Raw genomic sequence first — 18,847 nt, 5'->3', positions numbered from 1 at the left:
TGCTGTACAGAAGTCTTCTGATTTTTGTTCCCCTGGCAGATAACCTGATTTTCCTGTATATTTCTTCCAAAAAGAAAAAGAAAACTTTGTAACTTAATTTTATTTTAGCTATATTACCTAGTTCTGAATCAATTATTCCTGATTTTCATTTTTTTTCCTCTGTAGGTGTCATAATATTTTTCTAGCATTAAAAATTCAGATGGTTAAATTTCTTGGTTCTATTATTTAGGAATAACAACTTGAACTTACTCGCTACTCCTTGTTCTGCACATCTAAGAATTTATTCCTAATTGTTCTTCTGTTTGCTGTTGTTGTTTATTTTTGTTTTTCTTTGCATTCACTGGAATTATTGCAGGCCTTACCTATACATCATGATTAATTTTTTTCTGTGTATATTCTAGTCGATAAAATTTCTGTAGTGATTTCTTATATCAAATATAGTATACTTTTTGGTTCTCAATCTATTACATTTGCTGTTAAATGATCATCACATCCTATGGTTTATTTTTTGGCATTTTTGCTCTCACAATTTTTTTCTTTTAATACTAGAGAGCATTCTTCCATAAAGCAATTGTTTTTCCTAAGTTATGTTTTCATCCAAACTAGGTTCCAGATTCTTCATCAGACTTGCATTGTCTTGGTATATGTGCCACCAAAGTGAGAGCAAGACTTGCATTGTCATGTTCCATTTCAGTAAACAGTACTGACTTCTAGCCATTAAAACATGAACATCTGACTTCCCATAAGATTCACTCCTCCTCCCCTCAGGGTCAAACTTGACCTGTAATTCAGGTGTCTACACTGAGAGAAGATGAGGAATCCACTTTCTTTCTCTTCTGTCTTCTTCTCATTCTGTAATGGCCCCTCAGGGTGAAGAAATGGCAGAGAGGCTTGATAAAAGAAGAGGGCAAATACGTGGTGAGCATTTCAATACTGACTCTGAGACACGTGGGTGCTTTAGAGATCCACTAGCTGCTTATTCTACAGTTCCCCCACTAGATGAGGTGCTTTCCTTTGAGCTCAGTATACTCACTTTCAGCCCTTGTCCCAGAGGGTCTCCAGAGTCTTATTTGTCTGGGGTCCCCTTACTGCAGAGGTTGTTTTGTTCTCTTGGGTGAGGTTTCAACAAGGCAGCTTGAGCCCGGTGACCTTCTGCAGGATCCAGTTGGCCCTTAAGAAGCTCCACATCCCGGCCGCATCAACCAATGGGAAGATGCAATGCTCTTCTTTGACCTTTCCCTGCCTTCCTGTGGCTGACTATCCTGGCCAACTACTTACCTTTCTAACCTGATGGAGAGACATGGGCTCTGTAAACATGTAAGAAACCTAACAGTGTGCTATGTCCTGCTAAGAACCCTCTCACCTTGTTCTTTTCTGGTCCACTGAGGGAATACACAACCATTTCTCCTCTGTAAGCAGCCTAAGATTGAGAAGTTCTCTCCCCATTCTGAAGATGCTGTAGACTCAGCTACAACTGTGATGAGTGTTTTTTGAACCACTCACGCTTTGATCAGAGAAGGAAATCATTGACTATGTAGGAGAAAGACTTCTACAGTTAGAAGGAGAAAAGGTACTGGTGCCACATGGTTTGCAGCCACACTGGAGGAAAGTAAGATCTTGTCAGGATGACATTTTTTCATGCTTTTTATTGAAAAATAAACTTTAGAATGTCACAGATACTGAAACAAAAAATAATGCCCAATTCAGCACTACCATTTGCAAGGATTATGATACAGACTAGTTGAACTTGTATCTTAGTCTGTTCAGGTTGCCATAATAACACACCAAAGACTGAATAATTTAAATCACAGATACTTACTTCTCATAGTTCTTTAGGCTAGGAAGCCCAAGATTAAGGAGCCACTAGTTGCAATTATTGCTATGGGCCCTCTCTGGGACTTGGTGATGGTTGTTTATTTACTGTGTCCTCACACAGCTGAGAGAAAGAGAGCTCTGATCCCTTCTTCTTATGAAGACATTAATCCCATCAAGGGGACCCTAATTGCAGCAAGACATCTAAACCCAGCTACTGCCAGTGATCTTGCAACATTAGCACCTTGGGGTTTAGGGCTTCCACATAAGAATTTCCAGCAGACACAAACATTCAGTCCACAGCAAGGAAGGATGAGATGGAACACAAAACAATAATCCGTGAGAACAGATATCAGGCCAGCAGAAAACAGTTTCATTCCAGATCATATGGGTTTCCAACCACGATTTGATAAGATTTGGAAATCAACAGCAGAACCAGCTTGCATATTCTTCCAGATGAGATTACATTCTTAAACTAAATTAAATTCTATAGTTCTTATTACAGAGAGAGTTCACTTTTTCTCTACACCTTTTTACTGCCATTCCCAACTCCCAGCTAAAGAATTACTGCAGTTATTATCACAAAACCTGTGTAGGATGAGTCAGCTTAACTTGACCATTGCAATAAAAGTTCCATATAATGAAAATAAAAATTGTGTTTTCTAGAAGCAGTGTTTACAACCACGTGGCCATGACACACTGGCCCTGGAGGGCTCAGCTTAGGTGTTTGTTCTCTGAAAGGCTTCCCACACTCCTGCACACATTAGGCTGCCCTCCTGTTACCTATCAGAAACTGGAAACATCACACATTTATTTATTTTTCAGACCCCCACCTGATGGTGTTTCTACAACATCTTATATTGAATAAAGACAGAAGACTTGAAATTAGGGCCATCTCAGAAAATCCAGGTTAAAAGACAATTGCAACACAACACTTAACTTAGGCTCTAATCTGTCTGAAATGAGATTTCTAAGACACAAAGCAATACCCTCCCTGCAGAGAGCACATCAACTTATCTAAGAGATTTTTGTTAAATACTGCAGAGTGAAATACCCTGAAAACCCAGAGTGGCTGTTACCACTTCTCCTGCACCAGCTCACCCAGTGAAGCTCATGAGAGAAACTGTATCTTCATTTCTCACTATGTAGTGAGCTCTGGGGTTGGGGGACACCTTGCAAGCTGTGGAGAAAACAAGACCTGGCTACCCACCTGGGATAGGATACAGAGACCTTCACGATCCCTCCTGACCAGCTGGCTCCATCTGATCAGGAATCCATGCAATCATCTTACAATGGTTTGTCTTTCCAGCAAATACTCAGTATGCATGACTGTCTTCAACCTCCATTCCTTAATTTTTCAGTTACTGTACCTTTAGTCTCTCACCAGTGTTGTTGCTCCATGCTCTGAAGCTACACAAAGCCAGAAACACTAAGCACAGGCACCATCTGTGGCTCCTGAGGCAAACCATCCAAGAGAATGCTGAAAGACCAAAGTGCCTAAAATGTGTCAACCTTTTACTAGTTTATTCACTCATTTGTTTTTGCCTATTCCAGTACTCAACAGCAGACTCATAGAATGGCAGATGTCCTAAACAGCACTCTGGCCTCAGGATCAGCCCTTAAGGCATGTGGATCTGGCTGAAAAGCCCATGAGAGTATTTCAGGCATGGAAAGCCAAGACACTCTGGGGAAAAAAAAAACCTAAATGAAAGATCTCTGCGAGAGATATCCCAGGGGAAAGAACAGGTCATCAAAGAAGGAGGTACCTTTCTCTGAAGAGAGGAGAGAACTTCCACTTTGACCATGGCCTTGTCTAAATATGATCAGAGTCGGTGAACTCAGGGGGCTTCCATAGCCTTGGCAGCTCATGACAAGAGCCTAGGGTGATTACTGATGCCATAAACAAGAGTGTCAATTTGTTAAGTCAACAACAGGAGTCACTGTGCACTTACTCCTCATGTAGGATCTTTGTCCTTAGTGTGCTGTACATTGAGATTTAATGCTATAACTAGTACTCAAACAGTATTTTTCACTTTATGTTTCTGTGTGGGAGCAAACTGTTGAAATCTTTACTTAATGTATGCTAAACTGATCTTCTGTAAAAAAAGAGAATCGAAAATGAATCTTGATGTGAATGGAAGGGGAGAGGGAGTGGGAAAGGGGAGGGTTGCGGGTGGGAGGGATGTTATGGGGGGGGAGCCATTGTACTCCATAAGCTGTACTTTGGAAATTTATATTCATTAAATAAAAGTTTAAAAAAAAAAGATCTCCTCAAATAAATCCACACTTCACTCCTTTCTACCTTTCTTAAGGCCTTGTTTGTTGATTCCTGCTGGCCTCTAAACATAATCTTTCATGTCTGCAGACTCAACAAAGCATTTCACTGAATATACAAGACATCCCCCTAGTGGCTGAGAGGACCAAAGCAGGCTTTCCAGTCCTCTTCCCACCATACCTGGCAGTCTCCACCTCTCCAGCCTTCTTCTCTGTATGTGCAAATTGGTAATGATCTTCAAATATCTGTGAACCAAATGAGAAAGTAGAAAGCAAATTTGAAAAACTGTAATTTTTAATATACATATAAGAACATTTTTAGACAAAGCCCTTTTCAGAAGCAGTCAACTGAGAATTTACCTGGGTACTAGAAGGGACACTAAACCATCACTAGCCAAAGAATGCCCCATGCAGAAAAAAAAAAAAAATCAGGGAACTGTTGGATGTCACAGCAAACAGTCAAACTCACATTGGATGCTCAGTTTTCTTTCTAAATACAGCTCTCTCAGTCCATTTAGTGTTACTGTAACAGACTGCTACAGACCCAGTGAACAACAAATAAATTTGTTTTTCACAGTTCTAGAGATGGGAAAGCCCAAGATCATGGGGTTACATCTAAGGAGGGCCTTCTTACTGCAATATCCCATGGTGGAAAGTGGAAGAGCAAGGAATGGAAAGGGTGAGAGACAAGAGAGGGCTAAGCTCAATTTCATATACTCTTGCAATTAAAAACACACTCCCACAAAACCAACAGCAGCCCAGCCATGAGGGCTCTGCCTATCTTCAAGCTCTGTTGCCTTGGAGGTTAAGTTTGCAACACCCAAAGCACAACAACAAGTTAAAATACTTAAAGGCATAAAGGACCATCAAATAATTACCCTCCTGAAATGTCCACATATCTCCAACTAACCTCTCTTGCAGACATACTTACTAATGGGAATTAGGTATTATCTACACAAAAAGAGTAAATGGCTGTACCAGCAACCCAATGAGAAGGGCAAAACTCCAGTTTAACCTCTATTAAATAGGTCTTTAAACCTATGTTAGAGTCAGCAGTGGTGCCAGCATGTTATGTTCTCTGGGTTCTAGTGAGGTGCTATGACACAATACGTTGCCTTCTTGGATTCAGGAGCTTCTGTTTTCTGTTCTAGAAGGCACAGATGGGAGGGGCTGGGCTAGTGCATGATAGAATCTTTGCAGTGGATCTCTGTGCATACCATCCCCAACAATTGTATTGTACACAATTTTCTTTTGTTGTGCTAATTTCAGGCCTTCCAGAGGTTTGCTGTTTCGCATTGAGAAGCTTACAGGTGATGTTCTGGGACTGAAGGAATTCTCCCTCCCTAGCAGTCTATTTCTTCTATAGCACTTACAATACCTGTATAATCTTGGGTAATTGCTTGAATTCAATAAATAGTTCACACATGTTAATGGGATTTTTTCAGCAGTCTAAGCCACATCGTGAAATCTGATTTCTTCCTCTTCTCAACCCCCCACCCCAACCCATTGTAAGCAGGCCATGCAATGTTTGCCACATCCCTCTGTTTACATGGGCCTCCAATTATAGCTTGAGCATGTTCACGCTCCTGGGCACTCCAACAGGTGTATAATTGTGTTATGCTGCACAATGCTGTCCAAGAGATTTCCCAACTTAATTATGATACCTTTAGATACCACAGATACTCTGTTCTGGGCAAAATGTACATGCCAAAATGGCCCAAAGAATTTTGTCAAAGTAGGCTTCATCTACAGAAGCAATAAAATTCAGTATGTTGTAGTTGATATTTTTCATTCTTGGTTTCAATCTTGAAATTTCCAGAACACACAAACACATATGCGAATGCACGCACACATACTCACACTGGGCTACTTCAAACAATTCATGGAAAATGGAATTTCAAAATAAGTTTATTTGGATCCAAAAATTTTTCAAATTTATGCACATGAGTCGGCTTAAAAAATCTCAAGTAAAAAGTATGAGGAAGGATGGAAGCATGGGATGAATCACTCTGCTCTTAAATCTCTACTTATGAAATACTGGAAATTTGTTCACCTTATATAAGTAAAAATTGAAAAAAAATAAAAATAGAAAATAGCTATGAAGTTATTTAAAAATAATTTGTACCATAAGATACTGATCTTTTTATTCCATTTTCTAAGAACTTCTTGAAATACAGAAATACTTGCACATTTGTATACATGTGCACAAATACTTGTATACATGTACACAAATATGTGTATAATTATTCTTTCTCCCTATTCCCAAAAACCAAGTAAGACCCTGTATAGTTTAAGAAAGAGATATCAGAAGGTCTTTGGCTATGTTATGTGTATTGGACCCACTACATTAAATTACAACTGATCAATTATTCAATCTTACTGGCATTCTTCTGCCTCTCTGACAACTAAATTTGCAAGATGTCTCCCAAGCTACATTAATCTTAAATTCCAACCCAGTTTATCACTCATCACCTCAGATGAGAGAATAGACAATGACATCTGCTGCAACGCTGAGTAATTTCTCCTCGTGACTCAGCCCTTAAGTGGCAATAAATGTGTTTCTGGCATTAAGGACCACTCAAATGTGGTCGTATTAAGCTCTCTTGTGTGAGTGCAATACATTTTTATTTGAAACTAACAGCAATCATCATATGAGAGATGGAGCATTTTCCCAGGTTATCAAAAAGTTGATTTATAGAAGTTATGCCTCAATTCTTGTACAGTTTGCACTGAGGACCATGATATTATAAAATCAATGAATGACTGCACTGAGTTAAATTCCTGAGCTTCCCAAATAGAAAATGCAACTCAGTTTGGTCGGAACTTATTCCTACTAAATTTTTTACTGTACAGTTAACAATTGTTTATTAAGCTAAAATAGTTTACTGAGGAAAAATTTAAAATACACCTCTAGAGATCTGTGTTCTGGTCCTGATCACTCACGACAACTTACGTGAGCTTGGTCAATCGCTTAATTTCTTTTGACCTATATCCTCACTGATAAAATGACTGGTTGTACCTCACAGCATAGTTTCAAATGTGCTAACAGAATGGAAACCAACCTTTAGGAAGTTAATAACAATTGTTATTTCCATACAGTCATTCTGATAGTCTCAAGTTATTGCAGGCAGTATCTGCAAGTGTCAAAAGATCATGAACTCTCAAAGAAGACTGCCCAGAGAAAAACTCCAGCTCCACCCCTACCATGGGTGGGAAAACAGGCAAGGCATTTAATCATACATCCATAAAATGTGGGCCACATAGCATCTAGTTTTTATGGATCTAGTAAAGGTAAAATGAGCTAAAACCTATAGAAGTCTTAGACAATTCCTAGGGCATTCTATAAATGTTTGTTTTAATGTTTTCACAGGAATCTAAGAATCTCTGAAATAAAGTAGAGAGTCAAAAAAGAGACAATAAGAAAGACATACATATCCTACCTTGCCATTTGGCACTAAGTTCAAAACTTGCCAACCAGACAAACCAGACAGCAAGCCAGACAGCACCACCACATGGGAGAAGGCACTAGGTTCACCTGTTTGTGTGTGAGCTTGTTTTAGTGACACTCAGACAGACTAACTTCTGCATGGGTTCCAACGATAATGAGGGTGGGAAAAGAGCATATGAAAAGGGGAATGTTCAAAATGTGATTTTGTTGCATGTTCTTGATGAGCTTTTCCCTTGGTTAAATTTGCTTGTCAGCTGCATATTAAAAATGAAAGCAAAAAGATGGCAGTAGTTTAAGTCTAAAATTAAATTAATACTCAATGTCCAGTTATAATAAAATTCAAGTGTTTGGCCTAGTGGTTAAGATACTAGTTAGGACATCCACAGCCTACTTCAGAGTGCATGGTTTTGATTCCCAGGTCCAGCGTCTGACTCCAGCTTTTGACTACAGTTTCCTGCTAATGAAGACCCTGGGAGGAAGCAGCACGGCTCAAGGAGTTCAGTCCCTGTCACCCATGTTGAATACCTGGATTCAGTTCCCAGCCCATAGGTTTGGCCCTTGCCCATTCCTGGCCATTGTGGACATCTGGGTAGTGTGCCAGCAGATGGAAGCATTCTGTCTCTCAAATAAATAAATAAATAAATATTTTTCATAAAGTTATTTTTTAAAAAGTATTCAGTGGAAAGGGACTGAAAGGTGTTGGCCACTTCGGCGGTAGAGGCCCGTATCTGTCCATCACAGTCTTTTCTATCCTTTGAACACACAGCTGCACCATATTTCACAACAACCCTCTCTTCTTGGATATAGTTTTGAGTCTAAAATTTCTCCAAAGAAACATGAATAGAAATGATAGCAGGATTAATCCTTCATCCTCTTTCCCCTTCAGCTCATTACAATATTGATTTCCAGAATCGGGTGACCAAAAACATTACTGGGATTTTTCTAGTTTTAGCACTGCAAGTCTTATCCCAGGAAACCCTTTCATACCATGAAAACTGAGATGTTTCTTACTTGATCCCAGGGTGACATCAGAAGCTATATGCTGCAGATATATATGATAGAGCCACCATCAAAGTGAATCCCCTGAAGACCAATAGTGATGAGAGCTACCATTTTAGCAAGAATGAAACAAACTTTTGTTTCATTTTGCGTGTTTATTTTATTTCTGAACTTTCACATTACAGTGGATTGACCTCACACAATACACTTAAAGGAGAAAGCAGAGCTATATCCAAGTAAAACTGTAAGAAAGAAATTGTAGTAACAACAGAATAATAGATACAGATAAATAACTAAAGGGGAAATGACAAGAGAGAAGTGGAGAGACTGAAGCAAACAGAGGAAAGTAAAAAGGTAGGAACAGGAAGGAAGTTATTAAGGTAACTAAAGTATGGGTCTCTTCTTAGAACTGTACCTACAAAAATACATTAAACCTTTTCTCTTTATATTAATAAACTTTTTAAAAAATAATCCTGATTTAAAGATATTCAGGTTATGCTTTTTAAAAAGAAAATAAGTGACAAGGACTGACATAGGACCTCAGGTATTGAGAAGAGGTCTGCTTCATGGCTTTGCTATTACCTGTTCAAGCATGCACTTGAAAGAACACCATGACAAGAGCAGAGAGCTACATATCTTCCTGAACTGTTCATAATCAAAGATGATGCAGGGAAAACTACCATGTCTTTGTTTCTTGAAGTAGAAAGTTGCAAACTAATAGCCAGTAAGAATATATCTCTTACTTGCATTGCATTTTTCTTAACTTTTTTATTTGACAGAGTTAGAGAGAGAGAGAGAGAGAGAGAGAGAGAGAGAGAGATATGAAGGTCTTCCTTCTGTGGGTTCACCCCCGAAATGGCTGCCATGGCCAGAGCTACGCTGATTCGAAGCCAGGAGCAGGGTGCTTTTCTTGGTCTCCCATGCGGGTGCAGGCACCCAAGCACCTGGGCCATCCTCCACTGCCCTCCCGGGCCTCAGCAGAGAGCTAGACTAGAAGAGGAGCAACCAGGACTAGAACCCAGCGGGATGCCGGTGCCACAGGGGGAGGATTAACCAAGTGAGCCACAGTGCCGGCCCCACATTTTTTTTTAACTTTTTAAGAAAGATATATTTATTTATTGAGATGTCAGAATTACAAAGAGATAGGGAGACACAGAGGGAAAAGGACAGAAAGAGAGTTCCTTCATCTGCTGGTTCACTTCTAAGATGGCTGCAATGGCCAGAACTGGACCAAAGCCAGGAGCCAGGAGCTTCATTCGGGTCTTCCCATGAGTGTCAGGTGTCCAAGGATTTAGGCCATCTTCTACTACTTTACCCAGGCCAGCAGCAAGGAGCAGGATCAGAAGTGGAGCAGCCAGGATGTGAACTGCCACCCAAATGGGATGTTGGCATTGCAGGTGGCAGCTTTACCTGCTATATCACATGCCAACCCTTTGTAAACTTTTAATTTGGAAAACACTTAGTCTAGGTAGGCATTCTGCATATAAGCCACAACATTCACTTCTCATACACACATGTGCATGTATACACATTCTCTCTCTCTCACACGCACACACACACACACACACACACACACACCTTACTATACATTGTTCTTGGCTCAATGACCCCTACCTTACACCTTACACAAAAATCCACTCAACATGGATTAAAGACCTAAATCTATGACCTGACACCATCAAGTTACTAGAGAACATTGGAGAAACCCTTCAAGATATTGGCACAGGCAAAGAATTTCTGGAAAAGACCCGGGAGGCACAGACAGTCAAAGCCAAAATCAACTATTGGGATTGCATCAAATTGAGAAGTTTCTGTACTGCAAAAGAAACAGTCAGGAGAGTGAAGAGACAACCGACAGAATGGGAAAAAATATTTGCAAACTATGCAACAGACAAAGGGTTAATAACCAGAATCTACAAAGAGATCAAGAAACTCCACAAAAACAAAACCAACAACCCACTTAAGAGATGGGCCAAGGACATCAATAGACATTTTTCAAAAGAGGAAATCCAAATGGCCAACAGGCACATGAAAAAATGTTCAAGGTCATTAGCAATCAGGGAAATGCAAATCAAAACCACAATGAGGTTTCACCTCACCCCGGTTAGAATGGCTCACATGCAGAAATCTACCAACAACAGATGCTGGCGAGGATGTGGGGAAAAAGGGACACTAACCCACTGTTGGTGGGAATGCAAACTGGTCAAGCCACTATGGAAGTCAGTCTGGAGATTCCTCAGAAACCTGAAGATAACCCTACCATTCGACCCAGCCATCCCACTCCTTGGAATTTACCCAAAGGAATTTAAATTGGCAAACAAAAAAGAGGTCTGCACCCTCATGTTTATTGCAGCTCAATTCACAATAGCTAAGACCTGGAACCAACCTAAATGCCCATCAACGATAGACTGGATAAAGAAATTATGGGATATGTACTCTTTAGAATACTATACCGCAGTAAGAAACAACGAAATCCAGTCATTTGCAACAAAATGGAGGAATCTGGAACACATCATGCTGAGTGAAATAAGCCAGTCCCAAAGGGACAAATACCATATGTTCTCCCTGATCGGTGACGACTGACTGAACACCAAGAGGGAAACCTGTTGGAGTGAGGTGGACACTATGGGAAATGGTGGCTTAATCAGCATAGCCCTGACTGTTAATGAACAACTAAATACATTATCCCTCTTAGTAGTTTTTTTATCTGTTCTACTTAATATGACTGGTTTAGATCTGTAATTGATGCACAGTTATTCTTAAGTGTTGAAAATTAACTGAAATGTGATCCCTGTTGAACATGGTGGTGGGAATGGGAGAGGGAAGAGATGTATAATTTGGGACATGCTCAGGCTGACTTGCCCCAAGTGGTGGAGTTGGAAGCATACCAGGGGATTCCAATTCAATCCCATCGAGGTGGCATGTACCAATGCCATCTCACTGTTCCAGGTGATCAGTTTCAGTTCACAGTTGGTCATGGTGGAGGGACTGGGAGTCAAAGGGAGCAGATAGACAAGTCTAGTACCTGCTAACGCTAACTGATGGAGTAAATAAAGGGGAGAGTGATCCAACATGGGAAGTGAGATACTCAGCAGACTCATAGAATGGCAGATGTCCTAAATAGCACTCTGGCCTCAGAATCAGCCCTAAAGGCATTCGGAGCTGGCTGAAAAGCTCATGAGAGTATTTCAGGCATGGAAAGCCAAGACACTCTGGCAAAAGATCTCTGCGAGTGAGATCCCAGTGGAAAGAACAGGTCATCAAAGAAGGAGGTACCTTTCTCTGAAGGGAGGAGAGAACCTCCACTTTGACTATGACCTTGTCTAAACAAGATAAGAGTCGGAGAACTCAGAGGGCTTCCATAGCCTTGGAAACTCATGACTGGAGCATAGGGAGATTACTGATGCCATAGACAGGAGTGTCAATTGGTAAAGTCAACAACAGGAGTCACTGTGCACTTACTCCTCATGTAGGATCTCTATCCTTAATGTGCTGTACATTGAGATTTAATGCTATAACGAGTACTCAAACAATATATTTCACTTTGTGTTTCTATGGGGGTGCAAACTGTTGAAATCCTTACTTAATGCATACTAAACTGATCCTCTGTAAAAAAAAAAAAAAAAAATTTATCAATTCCCAACTTGACTCTCACTGGGATTAAACATGACAATAGGTCTGCTCTGATTTCATCATCATTTAAAAAAATCATCTATTATTTTTCACTTTATGTTTCTGTGTGGGAGCAAACTGTTGAAATCCTTACTTAATGTATACTAAGCTGATCTTCTGTATATTAAGACAATCGAAAATGAATCTTGATGTGAATGGAAGGGGAGAGGGAGTGGGAAAGGGGAGGGTTCTGGGTGGGAGGGACGGTATGGGGGGGAAGCCATTGTAATCCATAAGTCGTACTTTGGAAATTTATATGCATTAAATAAAAGTTTAAAAAAAAAAGAAAAAAAATACTACTACAAAACTATTTCTAATGTGCATGCTATTGCAAGATTTTTCAAACTTTTTAGTACCTGAGGCCTATTTTCAGAATACCAGGCTGCTTAGAACACTGAAAATACTTGGTTTGGGTCAGATCATTTTAAATTTTTATGCTTATGCAAAAGTTCTAAACATTGTATCTTGATATTCTAAATGTCTCCAAGATTTCATCTCATATTCACTTTATCCTTATTACATTATCTACCATTTAGTCAAATAGGATTATGTCTTAACATTTTTAAAGATTAATTTATTTATTTGAAAGATAGTTAACAGAGATCCAAAGACTGAGAAAGAGACACAGAGAGAGAGAAAGAATCTTAAAAATGCTGGTTCACTCCTCAAATGGCTGCAATAGCTGTGGCTGCACCAAACTGAAGCAAGAAGCCAAAACTTCATTCTTGTCTCTCACATGGGTGGCAGGAGCCCAAGCACATTAGTTACGTATTTTTACTTGAGACACAGAAAGTCAAACAAGAAAGAGAGATCTTCCATCTGCTGTTTCAGTCCCCATATGCCTGCGATAGCTGAGCACAGGCTGGGCTGAAGTCAGAAACCAAGAAGTCCATCTGATTCTCCCACTTGGTAGCAGGGAACCAACCACTGGCACTATCACCTGCTGCCTCCCAGAGTATGCATTAGCAGGAAGTTAGAATCAGAAGCAGCGTAGGGCGTTCTGATATGGAATATATGCATTACTAGTAGCATCTTGACCACTACAATCAACGTCTGCCTCCATGATAAAAAGCTTTTTAGTAATCAAAAAGATATGATTTATTCACTGGCATTAAGCAGAATAAAAGAAAAGTTCATAGGCAGAACCTCACCACTGCTGGCCTTAACCACCGCACCAAATGCTGGTTCCATAAATGTTCTGTTTTGATCCTCCCAGGGAGAGCCTCCAGCACATGGACTGTGTGAGATGAAACCATTTGGTCTGGCCCTGCCAAGGCAACCACAGGCAGAACTTGTAAATCTACAGCAGGCTAATTTTGAAGTTAATAATTTTGCATGAGCCACAAATGATATTATAAACATTAAACAGCCTTTGGTAGAAAAAAGGTCTCCATCCCTATGTCTCTACCCTCCTGCCTGTTTTGTCATCTTACCAAGCTTGGTTGCTATCACTTCCCAGAAGCTCCCATTGTCTGCCCAGCTAGAAACACTCTATTTTTTCTTTATCGCCACAAATAAACCTTTCAAATGAGGTCTGCCCTGACCCGCTATTTAGAATTGCAAATCCTAGAATTTTCAATCAGATTACTTGCTTTATATTTTCAATAAGACTTAGCATGCAATATCATACTATGTACTTTCTTTGTGAAATCATGGAAATTTTAAGGCCTATTGAGTGTTATGTTATGGCTACTTACAAAAGTCATACCATCTTATCTGATCTGCAATAGAGCATACACTTTGACATAAGGTGGTAGGATGGGTAGTTACCACTAAAACCTAGTCGTCACCTTCCCTTCAGTTAAAAAATAGTGGCTGGGTACCTGTCTTGCCAAGCCTCCTTTGCAGCTAAGTGAGTCTATGTGACTGTGCCTCTGCTAGTGGAACATGAGTCAAGATGATGTATGCAACTCGTTGATCTGATAAAAATATGGATGTATTTCCTAAATTCTCTCACACTACACCATGAGCTGAATCATGAATGGCCCACAGTGACGAAAGAACAAAAAGAACAAAAAGAAAGAACTTGGCTCTCTCAAAGACTTCTAAGCACTGTTTCCCTGACAACTTGGACACTCAATTCAGCATCCTTTGTGAAAAATAAGCAACTATTTTCTTTCTGCCCTAATATTTGAGGTTTCCCGTTATAGAAGATTAGCTATTGCCAATATCACAGGCAAAGACCATGTCTTTTTGGTATGTGAATTGCCCTCTACCTCTGGAAAAGGAAACACCACCACAAGAAGCTATCCAAGGGTCAGCAGAGTGAAAAAATACAGAAAAAGTGAATTACTTCTCCTTGAGACAAGGGATATAATGTTATACGGTCAAGAGGAAAAGGAACTTTTCAATCCTATTTTGCTTCCATCCTTACTGGCATAAAAATCAATTCTTCAAACAGTTAAAATTAACATTGACATATCCTAAGTAAAAATAATATTGTAATGCATATTGTGCATTATTGTGCCAAATTTTAAAATGTAACATATAAGGGGCACCACTCAGGATGCCTGCAGCCCATATGGGAGTACCTGCTTCAAGTCCCAGCTCCTCCATTTCCAATCCAGTTCTTGCTGTTGTGAACTTTGGGATGGCTCAGTTCCCTAAGTCCCTGCCAGACTGAGTTCCAGGCTCCTGGCTTCAACCTAGCCCAGTCATGACTGTTGTGGGCATTTGGGGAGTGAACTGTTATCTGGGAGACCTCACTCTTTGATTCATCTTCTCTCTCTCCCCTTTTCAAAAGACAAATAAAAATTATGAAAAATATAATAAAATACAAACTTATGAACATGGAAGGCATACAGCTGCATATTCATGTTTGTAAATTTGTGTATGGGGTTGAGGAATGTGGAGCATGGAAGGCTAGAAAGACATACCCGAAAATGCTGAAAGTAATCATCATGAGTGGTTTCTTTTCCCGCTTTGATATATTTCACAATTTGCCTCCACATGTACTACTTTCCTAATCAGAAACCATACACAACAAATGTATTAATAGGAGAGGGCTGTTGCCAGAGACAGATGAGGAGAGACAGGAAATGCCTGCAGCAAATGAGTTGAGGTTTCCTGTGCTACAAATCAAAAATCCAGGCTATTAAAAAAAATCTTGCAGATGTGGCTACAGAACCAGTGTCAGTGATCCTAGAGGAATCATGGGAAGCAGACATAGTTTCAGAAGACTGCATACTTTCAAATGTGGTCCAGATTTTCGAAAGGGGCTGGTGAATTTCAAAGACTTAATCCCAAGGCATATGACATCAACTCCTGCATGAATTCAGGAGCAGATTATTGAACAGATGGCTTCTGAGCTCTTGGAAAGGAATAGTGGGCACACTGGAAACACATCATCCCTAACTGACCTTGTATCTCTTTTGACTGGACCAAGAGAATGGCAGGAGAGGAGGGTTATTGTTTCAACAAGGCATCTGATAGTCTTTACTGACTCAGCTACAGCTCAGCTTTTATCACTGGTGGAATCAGGCAAACCAGGGCAGATAAGAACAGACACCCTCTCCCCCACCCCAGGATGGAAAAGATATTTGGGAAACTGACCTCATGGCTGAGAGAGGAGAAAGGGGGAGGGGCACGCCATGGTGAAGCTTCTGCTGCAAAAACACACTTCCTGGGTGGCTCAGGAGTTTGGTCACTCAGCACTCAAATATCACCTCTTTAGAAAGAAACACCCTAACCCACCTAAGTTGAAGTCCTCTGCTTTACCCCTCACTGGACACTGTCAGTTTGTGCCTCAGAAGACTTCTTTCTCTCTGAAATTGTCCTATTCATATATTCAGTTGCTTGTTAACTGTGTATTTTAATGAGAATGTAAGTCCTGCTTGAGCAAGGAACAGTATCTATTGTGTCCAATGCTGAATGCTCAAGGCCTAGGCACACAGAATTCAAGAAATATTTGTTCAATGAATGAAACCTGTTATTCTGCATTCTATTCCCCTGCGATATCCACAAAAATGTCTTACTGCAGGGACATGCCATCTTTCTTCCCTCTTCTGTGAACACCAAACCTCAAAGCAATGTTCCCTCTTCAACACCCCTATATTTCCCTAACTGATCCCACTGTTTGCCCTCACATCATAGGATGTTTGGCCAAATTCCCAAACACCTAAATCTTCACCCACCATTAACATGCTGTAAATAAGCAGTGGAGATGCTGAAAAATGACACACCACTGATTACTAGGTCTCTGGCCTTACACCATGATATGGAGTCCTTGCCCTGGTGAGCCCAGTTGATTAGGTTCAGTTAGCATGGCCCATGTGGTATAGGCTGTGCCTCCTCAGGAGCCACACTTGTTCCTGCTTCTCCACAGAGACAAGACCAGTGAGCCTACTGATTGAGGAGCAAAGAATTTCCTTCCACATTTCCCCCAGAACAAAGCCCTCTTCCCTCCAAGGGGCCAAGACATCACCAAGGAGAGGAGAGATATCCCCAGGAGCCTGGAATTCTGCTGTGTCCCATTGAGCCCAGTTCTCCAGGGCTTAAGCTCAACCTTCATAATATAGAGATTCTTAAGCCAGAAAGGAAGCACCTTAGCCTTTTTTTAAGACAAAGCATTCTAGAGCCAGGCTGTCTAGCAACAAATCACAGCTTTAACACTCACAATTCATATTAGTTTGGGCAAGACAGTCATCTCTGTGACTCGGTCTCTCCAGCTTTCAAGAGGTATGGACATAGCACCTTCCTCACAGAATTGTTGCAAAGATTACAGGAGCTAATACAAGTAAATTACTTACAATTATGACTACATATATTAAGCACTGTACAAAGTATTTGCAATTGTTATGAACCTGCAAACACCTAATATTTCAGTAAATCATCATAAGGTTTCTCAGCTTTATTAAGTACTTGCATCTTTATTAATCTTCAAGATCAGCATTAAATTGTAGATCCCACATTAAAAGCAGAACAAGAAAGCCAAGTCCTGTACCAAAAGATTTGGATTCAAATTCCATTTTTGCCACATTGTACCTCCGAAACCTTGGTCATGACATTACTGCTATCCAAAATTACATTTAACTTGCTCTGAAATTTAAAAGAACAAGGTGAAAGTAATTGATAAATTTTTCTCATGACATTATTGCAAACACATAACAGCTTCACTCATTCTCCCAGGTCTGCAGCTCACTGGCTACGGAACCTTGAGAAATACAGTTAGCCTTCAGTTTCCTCATCTGTAAAATACAGTGGAAACCCCCAAGGTCCCTCCTGATTTTCAACTCACAGGAGAACTACAAACCAGGACCTTTTGAGATCTGAGTTTATCATATGACAAATGTCAGACAAAAATATTAATAATGAGCACATTACTGCATGATTATTGGTTTCCTCTAATGAGTGTACTCTAAATTCCCTCACTAAACACAGCGATACTGAGTTATTACTAAGTGGGAATAATTTAACTCAAAGTATTTTCTCAAAGAAATAATTATTCTTTGTAAGACAAAGCAGATGGGTTTTGTAAGTTCCTATGCCAAACAATAAAATCAAGAGTGTAATTTATACAACGCCCAACCACTGCTATAATTCATTCACCCCTCAAGTATTCTTTGAGTATCTTAAATTTGTGAGGTCCTAGGAAACAACGAATAAAACTAAATTGCTCTGGTCTTAAGATACTTTCATTCGAATAAAAGAGAATGTTAGTGTACAAGAATACAGATAAATAAGCAATATTATTGCAAATAAGTGCTAAGAATTTGATAAATGAATAAGTATGCTAAAAGGTAACTTCAAGAACTCAATGCTCTGCTTATAGAGAGGTGGTCCAGGTAAGGATCTTGAAGAGGGTAGACTTCAACCAAAGTCCAAAAGATAATAATTTCCACCTTGGGGGAGATGGTGACAAGTGTTGCCAGGACAGGAAAAACAGCAAGAGATAAGATTATAAAATAGAAAGAGTTACAGATATCTGAGGAATTAAGAAAAGACTCATGTAACCAAAGAGATATGAGGAAGAAAAGTAGAAAAGGGGGAGAAAAGTAAAAGTTGAGATGGAGAGGCTACACTGGCCATGCAACAAAATGTCGCTTTTCTAAGAACAGGAGGAGTTTAGGCTGCATCTAGCACTTGCTATTCATCAACCTCTCTTACAATATGAATTCACGTAGTCTGTGCCAACTCACTTGGTGACACTAAAATCTGCTCTGCTGGCTCTTTCTGATTCTTCAATTTGCTAACAATATCTACCTACTTTCTGCATGAACATGCAGTATCCTGGATTATTAGAACATATATTACTTACCCAAGAAGTCAGATCTAATTTGGGTGACAGCATTTGGATCAGGAAGATGTTCAACCCATCCTGGAGGGTCTCAGGAATAATCCCAGAAAGTTCCAAATGTCGTCTACAAATGCCCACATGGGATCATGACACACAGAAGGCCAATGAATAACAGTTACTAAAAGGCAGGGGCCGGCGCGGCGCGGTGCCGCACTAAATTAATCCTCCGCCTGCGGCGCCGGCATCCCACATGGGGGCTGGGTTCTAGTCCGGGCTGTTCTCTGCTATGGTCTGGGAGAGCAGCGGAAGTTGGCTCAAGTCCTTGGGCCCTTGCGCCTGCGTGGGAGACTGGGAAGAGGCCCCTGGCTCCTGGCTTCAGATCGGCGTAGCTCGGGGCCATTGTGGCC

This window comes from Oryctolagus cuniculus, chromosome 1, assembly GCF_051225735.1.
Source record: "Oryctolagus cuniculus isolate XC-2025 breed Fujian yellow rabbit chromosome 1, ASM5122573v1, whole genome shotgun sequence".
NCBI classification, from domain to species: Eukaryota; Metazoa; Chordata; class Mammalia; order Lagomorpha; family Leporidae; genus Oryctolagus; species Oryctolagus cuniculus.
The sequence above is the reverse complement of the archived record's forward strand: the minus strand, read 5'-3'. Positions refer to the sequence as shown.